Raw genomic sequence first — 8,884 nt, 5'->3', positions numbered from 1 at the left:
AGGAGTAACTGAGCAGCATGTTATTTTACTTGCAATGTAATTTTTTCCTCCAATTTTAAACAAATAAAGAGTGCGTTCATTTCGCCGCGAGAAAGCTTCAGTCTATAATAGGAAGTAACAGTCCTAGCCACCTACTATGACCAAGAGCTCTCACACCATCTCTAACTAACAAACATAATGTAGGTACTTGGGATAAAACCCTGCGTAAGTGAATCCACTGAATTAAACATCGATTTGATAAAACTTGAGACACACAAATTGACTCAGAAGGTTGATGAACCTAATGGAGAACTTCAATCTTGCCAAAAAGAAAGCATCACACACACCCCCACAGCAACACACTTTGTGGTGAATAAATTGTTTTAAAGATGAAATACTTTTCATTTGAAACATGAGACAAGCCATTTATATATTGGTAAATCTTTAAGGCTTTTGTTCTCCTACCTCAAGAGGAAAACCGATTTCTGGGCAGTGGATTATTAATTCTACCAAACTGTTCATTGCATGCAATCCGTACCATCACCAGAATAAACAAATTTTAATATGAATTTGAACTCAGGCCAGCGCATTTTTCTTTTGGTGTCCTTTGCTTCACAGATGATTACTCTATCTCTGTTTCTCCCATGAAGGTTCCCAGGCAACTGATCCAATCCACTCGCTCACTGCCACCAAAATGAAAAGATGAAAAGGGCTTGCTGCTCTCCGAGCCACCGGCCCCCCTCATCCTTAGTACCAGCTCTGGTGTTCATCAGATCCTTTTATGAGCCAGTTTGATTCATTACAACAGCAAAACGCTCTCCATTTTACAGAGTTATTTTTCTGCCATTTTCGTGAACTAAAGTGGTTCACAGGAGGCCGTGACAAGCCTTGCTGCTCTGACAGAGCAGCAGAGCCATGCGGCTGGAGGAAGAGTGCAGGGGGACAAAGGCAGAGAGGAAACTTCTCCTTTCAGAACAATGTCCGGTTGAATTAGCTCACCGCATTTCCCAAACCATACCCTGACTTGTAAATGGTTAGATGGACCACAAGAAGACTTCCCGCAGCTTTCGGCTATCTTCGGAGCTACAAAAATTTTGTGGTATAAAAAAAACACCAAAAAACGTAACGTCTGTATTTTTACACAGATTTAAGTATAACACTCCAGCAGGAAAAAAAAAAAAAATCTTACAAAGAAAACAGCAAGACAAGGATAACCCAACTAGAAGAAGAGAGTAAAGAAAGCTTGGCAGATTTCACCCTTTTTTCCTTAAAAAGAAAAAAAAAAAGAAAAGCCCTGGAAAAGTGCCCACCAACCTCAATATGCATTATGATGCAGAAAAGCTACAAGTATTGCTGATGCGGAGAAAACAGCAAGAATTTTGCCTTTTCTCCTGGAGTTGTCACCAGGATCCAAGTAACCCTGTTAGGGGAAGGCTGACGTGCCTAAGAGAAAGAACCCAGAGGGAGGCTGTCGAGCCAGCGCGTTGCAAGGTGCTGTACCACGGGCAAGTGACAGCGCACTCTGGATGCCTGGTCTCCAGGTTTTCTGCCCAGTGATTTCTCTCCACAGATCGATCCGCCCCGTTCTGCGAGTGACTGCCTACCGTGGATGTGCTGTTTCATTCGAGAAGCAAGAAGCGGACATGTATCAAATACATCACTCCCACAGCCGAACCGAACCGGTGGCAGCAGCAAACGGGACAGCTCAGCTGCTGGAGTCCTCCTCTTGCCGTTCAAAGCTAAACGACTACCTGGAGGCACCTTGGAACAAGAACAACTCATTTCAGCACGCACCAAAGAGAAAAAGCACCATCGTTACACCTTATCAAATCAGACGAGGGTTTTTCAGCCTTCCTGACTCTACCACCTGCCTAGAAAAAATCTTGATGTCAGGCAGCCACGGAGCACGCCACAGATCTCCGAGTGCCACGGAGACAGCGCCACAAAGGAAGACAGCAGCAGATCCCAGAAGCCCCACTGGGGGAGAGGATCGGGCAGGCAGCCTGCATCCCAGCTGGCTCTGCAACATCCGCCTCCAACAGCCCCTGTCAGCCCAGTTCCTCCCACAGCAAAAATCCGTGTTGCCCAACCACCCCTGTACTGCACAGCCCAGTTGCGCCGCTAGTCAGGCGACAGCCTCCACCGGGGACTCGCACGTGCGCTGCCGACGAGGCCAAGGCTGGCCGTCCTTCGCCCGGAGAGGCAGGCAGGAAGGCAGGCGTTCTGGTTTCCTTTCTTCTGGGGGAAGGGGCAGGGAAAGGGGACTGGTGGTGGAAGGAGAGAATAGATCCAGGAGATTAATCTTCTAAAAATAACCGTGTTAGGGAAATTTCTTATGAGAAGAGCAACGGAAGTCATTCCTTTCACCTGCCATCCCTTTGGTAAACAAGGTTTTCTTTTTTAACACCCTAAAATTAAGTAATCATTGGTTTGGGCAGGGGGGAGCAGGGGTGCAAGGCATTAGCTTATTTCCTTGACAACTAGCCATTCAAGAACTCAGTCACCTTAACCATAGCACTTCTCTAAATCTAACCATGATGAGTGAAAAGCCACACAAAAACACACCCCCCCTTCCTTTCTTTTTTTTTTATTTTTAGTTTCAGTGCAGCATCTAACATGCTCAACTTCTAAGACTACCTACTACGACAACTACCAGACCCAAGCTGGAAAGCACGTTTCGGTTCTAGCGCTGCCTTTAACAAGCAGATTCTTCCACCAGCTATGCCATTTCTACAAAACAGCCCCTTCCCTCTGCACGGCTGCCACCAAGTTCAAATCCTGTTTCAAATACAAAAGTACGTTCAACCAGGAGTCACCTCTGCGAGGGAAGGTGGCAGGGGCTGGGGATCACTGAAGGACTGCAGCAAAGGAGAAACGCTGGTGGAACCGATGCAATTTTTTCAGTGATCTCTGTTAAAGTTGCAGTAGAATTAAAGAAACACGTAACTACCTTCACTTAACTTCTGTACAAAAAAAAAAAAAAACAACAAGAAACAAACCCAAAATTACAAGGTACCTTTGCAGAGATCAAGAGAGGAAAAGAGGGGGGAAGTGAAGCTGAAGCCTGCTGATTCACTTCCCCATCGATGAAAGAACGATTAAACTGAGGATGAATAAGGCTGTACCCCACTCACAGAGCCGCGTGAATGCAAAGCACAGCAGACACCTCATAACGGTGCTGATAAATAAACTGAATTACTTAGCGGGTCTCTCCCAGACGTACCTCCTGAGGCAGTCCAGAAACCCCTATTTAACTCACTTTCTGAATGATTCCTTCCTAAATCAAGAGAGATACTAAATTGCTCACTATAAACTCTCAGTTTAATTCTTCACGGTTGAAACAACTTGAGGCAAGAATTATACTCTTAGCGAGAGCCCCCTCATCAGAGTCTAAAGGAATCTCTGAACTCACGTAAGCAATGCCTACGGTGACACAGGGTCTTCATTCAAGCCATCCTGACGTGACCACACCACCCTGTGATGTCTGGAAGATCTTCCCAGGAGCCAGCAGCATTGTCCAAACACCTCTCAAACCAAGAGCCAAAGATGAGGACCTGCCTGCTTTTTGCCTTGCAATGAACCCCCAAATCCAACAAGCAGCTACTCCAGCCCAACAGCAGCGCAAACCAGAGCACGTTCCCGAAAAGCCACAGGACTTGCCTAGATACATGCCAGACAGTTGAGACAAAAAAAAAAAAAAAAAAATCACATTCATAGATCTTCTTTCAGGCTCATAACCACAGTTATGGTTGTTCAGGTATCTCTGATCCCACATGAACAAACAACGCACATTCAAATACAGACCTAACAGCAGCAAGTCACCTGCGGTGCCAGATTTCCAGACTTCCGATACGCTCTCCTACCTAGGAACAGGTACGATTTTGAAGACATCTGTTATACCCTAAACGACTAATTAAGATGCTTCCTTGAAACCTACCACTCTCTCACCTACGTGCCATTTCATCTCAGCCTTATCAGCGATTTTTTAACACGTTAGCCTCATCATCACCTCCTTTCTTTAAACCTCCTTCTGCCGAGCATTAAAACCAAAGTCTGTCGTAGCTCCTTCCTGGTTGTCTCATTTTCAGCTCGAAGCAATACTGAACTGCTGTTCTCTGCAGCCCAGACAGACATGCACTTTTCTGAAAGACATTTTACCAAGTAACATTTCAGCTTTGGATTTCAATCTCAACAGCTACATCGACGAATCCTCTCTGAAGCAAGGAATGCAAGGATTACTTTCTTATAACAAGTTATCATCAACTCCAACCTCCCACTTACTAGCTCACCCAAGTTGTTAATACCAAAGACTTTAACTGAATTTCTCTGTTTCTCTCACATAAGGGCTTGTTTCATATTTCTCCTGGAACAGCACTACCCCCGTGCTTTCTGCGACGAAGACCTTTTTTCATTGTTTCATCCTATCACTGATCTCTAAACTGCTAAAATTCCAGCTTTCGGTTCAGTTTCAGTTCGTTTTCCCCTGAATTCTCTCTCAAAGAATGACTGGTATTCCTTCGCACCTAAACACTACACATTTAACAAATCCTGTTTACCCTGTAAATAAATCCACAGGCTTCCTATTTTAGGATCCAGGACAAAAGTGCCTTTATTAAAGTCTTCCTTGGACTCACTCCAGGTTCTGATCTGCTTTACCACCGGTCACACAGTTCTCCTTCTCCAAACCTTCCCTACTTCTTTCAAAAATGCCATGACCCCCCACAGGAGCCCCTCCCCACACCCCAAACGACTCCGTTTGGCAAGGGACATCCCACAACAGTTATCCCCATTCCACGCCAAGCGTGATGGGACTGGACTCCCCCTACTCACAACTACTCTGTGCACAGAGCAAGAGAAAACAGTACAGCTGTATTTCTTAACTATTCAATGATGGGGGAACCTCATTTTTACGAAAACAAAAAGGCCTTTCCTAGTCAAGGGGTCACGAAGAACCTTCAGGAGGCTTCACCAAGCTTTGGTGCAGCCAGCAGCTCTTCCCACCCAATGACCGCATCCTCCACGCTTTGGGTAGAAAGCAGTATGATTAAGAGCAGGAACACATGTTTATTTTGCAACATAGCCTAATTATCTAAGACTGGCAAGAAAACGCAACTCCACTACGCAAACAGAGTGCAATATAAATTGGAAAGAAGATTAAAAACACAACGGGAAAGGCACCATCTGAAGAGGAAAACAAACCTATGGGAAAGCTGGGGCAGGAGAGAGAAACAGAAAGAAACAAAATGTTTCTATTTCAGAGCAGGACTGGTTTTGCTGTGTGAAATCTGAGTGTGCACATCTGCGGTACACCTCCATAAAGTGCTTGAAGAAGTGTCACTTACGCTGCAGACAAATCAAAATAAACTGCGGGCAGGCCAATTTCTTTCAAAAAAATCACTAAGAAGAAATTTTAAAGCCAGCTACCTGTTGAAGTTCTCGCAGGCAACAGAAAGCTCGGCCAAACAGCTTAAAAAGTGGCTCAAGGACGTTAAAATCAAAGCGTTTCCAAAACCATCCAGCACTGGATTCCCCGCAGGCCAGCTACTCCCAGGCAGGTAAGCTGCTGTGCTGCTCGCTCCGATCACCAGCCCCTGTTTACGTGAAGCCAGAACAGAATAACCTCTAGGATCAAGACCGTATATGTGAAGTTTAATTTTCCTCTCAGAACCATCAGGAAGAAGGCAGACATTTTGGCTGCAGTGACTTTTTCCAGACAATTGATCCTCGAAGTTATTTATTCCCCACCATTCCCCTCAAGGCCCTCTCGTCACAGCAATTGTCTATGTCAGAGGAAGGCTGGACACAGCTCCCACGAAAGCCAAGCAAAACCACACCCAAAATAGCTATATAGGTCACTACAAAGCCAAGCGAGCCCTACATCACACCAGCGAGGGCTCCTGGTTAGTTCCTATGTGCCAATGAGCTTTCAAAGTCATGTGTGATGATGCTCTATGAATACAGCAGCTTATTCGATAATTAGCACTCTCTCACTGAATTTCAACTTTTAGATAAAAATGCTTACATTAAGTAGTGCCTCTCTTTTCCTTTTTTTTTTTTTTTTTAAACAAGAATGCATTTCGTGTTAACAGCAGCAAAATAACGGGGATGTTCAGAAACTGCTACCGAGCGGCACTCGTGAACCCAACAGCGCCAAGATCCCTGGTTTTGACTTGGCTGCTCCTAGGCGTGTGTTGACATCTTTGAAAAGTCACAACATTGGAAGCTAAGAGCTAATCAGCTTCTGTATACTTAAGAATATCCTTAAGAGCTTTGTTGTCATATTCGGGCACTTGGAATGTGTCCTTTAGGTCACAGCCTCCTTCTTATTTTTTGAATAGCGCCTTCCAACCTCGTTTTCCAAGCAACAATTCTAGTGTGCAACTACGACGTGGGATTTCCACAACCGCTGATCTCAGGTAAGATACGAACCATGAAAAGTTACAGTCAGATTCTGCAGGCAGAAAGAAATCAAGAAGGAAAACTCTTCCATCAGGTTTCAGTATCTTGTCAGAATCACAACAAAAACATGGAAAGTTTCTGCATATTGTACCTCACTCCTTCCTCTGAAAGGGTTCTAAAAATAAATTACACTGGGAGCTTCCCTCTCCTTTTTTATCGCTGCCAAAATATAGACAATATTTGAGATGTTCTTCCATTTGTGCAAACGAGCCATTCACAGACATAGAAACGACCAGCAACGATGAAGCTATGCCCCTCTCAACGCTGAGGCTAAATAGACTCAGCAAATTAATACAGTAACTTTTCTGTTGGAAAAGTGAAATCTAAAGCCTCGCCTGCCCACAACAGACTCATTTGTAAAACAGATAGTTTAATTATTTACTAAAATTTGCAGTTTTCTCATGTATACAGGGAACATAGAAGTATCACCCGTGTGACTTAGGGGCATCAGTTAACCCGCCCGTAAATCCGAGCGGCTCGCAATCTGCTCACAGCAGACAAACACAGGAGGGTTTGGCCATCAGGGTTTTGGGGGACGGGGGAAAGGAGGGTGTGCAGGCACACACCACTCGTCACACAGCTGCCCGTGTCCTCGCTAGCCACACAAACTGAGGTGACTAATGCCAAATCCACGGGAGCAAATACCGACCAGCAGATCCTAAAAGCTTTCCCTCTGAAAACTAACGTACAAGTAAGACAAATGGGGAATAACGGACAGAGTTAAGGCACAAGATTCAAGACAACACGTGGGTTTATTTCCACCCTCTTTCTGGTTACTTTCCCCCCCATCCTCCCACCTGAACAACCCCTATATCACACCGTACGCGAAAACCAAAACCAATCCCCCAACAGCCAGCTGCCAGGGGCATGGCAAACCACAGGCTCCCCCGGTAAGATTTCAGCCACGCTCTGAAAACCTGCCGAGTTCCTACAGCTCAGGCCTCCCACCTTTACAGAAACCCACGCCTGGGTTGGTTTGGTCTGTCACGGTTTGGGAGCAGGGCTGTACTCGCTCCCCCAGCGAAGGGCTGAGGCCCGGCAGTACGTCACTGTCCTCGGGGCTCCTTTTTCAGCTCTGCCATCGGCTTGTTTCGCCTTCACTTGCCAAGAACTCGTTCTACAAAGTCCGAGGGCTATTTGAGCATTAACGGGAGACACCGTGGATGTCCATCAAAAACTTTTCAGTGCAAAACAGCAAATACCTCACGTGAGGAAAGCCACGCTCTGGTTAACCGACCCCTCCGCATGGGCTGGGACGTCCTCGCTCCTCTGACCTGCCTCTTCAGGTTTCCACATTAACCAAATTCAAAAGAATTAAGGAAATTCTTCAACCAAATGCAAAAGAATGAACCGAATTCATCAACCAAATTCAAAATAAAATGGTTACAACAAACCGCCCACCACTGTTCAGAGTTTTGATGGCCCTAGAGAGTCCTCTGCTATTCCTTGTTTTGACTGGCAATGCCACATCCTTTGAAATTGTTATTTTCCTAAAGGGACCACGCGATCTTTACCTATGATCAAAACTTCCCTTAATTACTGAAGAGGCAATGAAACGGTTTTGGGGTTTGAATCTGAGCAAGTTTTTTTTCCACTGTTTAAATAACCTAACCAGGATTTACAAGTAAGAATAGAAATATCATCACATTGTTAAATATTTAGTAAAATATTTGGTCGAATACGATTACCCATTTCGTATCAGTGAATCACTAATTCAGTTAAACTTGCGATCACAAGCACTTAATGCTCTTCCAAGAGCCTGTTTCACAGCTTTCATAATGATCTTTATATATTTCTTATTTTTTAAAAAAAGCTCAAAACAGACTGAAAATAAGCAGTTTGGGTTAATGGCAACGCAGGACAGGGGACATGCGAATCTGAGGCATTTTCCGGCACTACAGTTGGGGAAATTTTGCTTTGTAAAACTCTTTCAAACTTCAAACGATGTCTCACACAAAAAATAATTACTTTTTCCAAGCAGTTGTGGTTTTATCCTGGAGGAAAACAGCACGCTATCGACACGATCTCTGCAAAACCCTGAGCACATTCGCACCAAACAAGAGGAAACAAGCAACGCTCCCCCTTTAGTAGCTGGAGACAGGAAAACGGACATAATGTTAATTGTTCTAATCACCTGTTACAAACCTCAGAAACAAATGGTTAATTTTCCCCTGGACTGCATCCTATTTTAAAAGGCATTACCAGGATTTTTCCGCTGCTGTTGAGGAGGCAGAGCTCTGGGAAGAAGCCCTCTCTACTATCCCCTCACCGTTCAGTCTGTCAGCAGCCCTGCTGTCTAGAACGGGGTTTATGCAGAACAACGTGATTTTTCCTTTTTTTTTTTTTAATGAAAAAAAAAAAAAAAAAAAGAAAAACCCGTGTTGGAAACTTTCAGGATAGAAACTAGAGAGCTTCGAAGTTCCTCTCTTAGCAGCGCCCAGCAATG

This window comes from Leptosomus discolor, chromosome 13 (genome assembly GCF_034619465.1).
Source record: "Leptosomus discolor isolate bLepDis1 chromosome 13, bLepDis1.hap2, whole genome shotgun sequence".
NCBI lineage: Eukaryota > Metazoa > Chordata > Aves > Leptosomiformes > Leptosomidae > Leptosomus > Leptosomus discolor.
The sequence above is the reverse complement of the archived record's forward strand: the minus strand, read 5'-3'. Positions refer to the sequence as shown.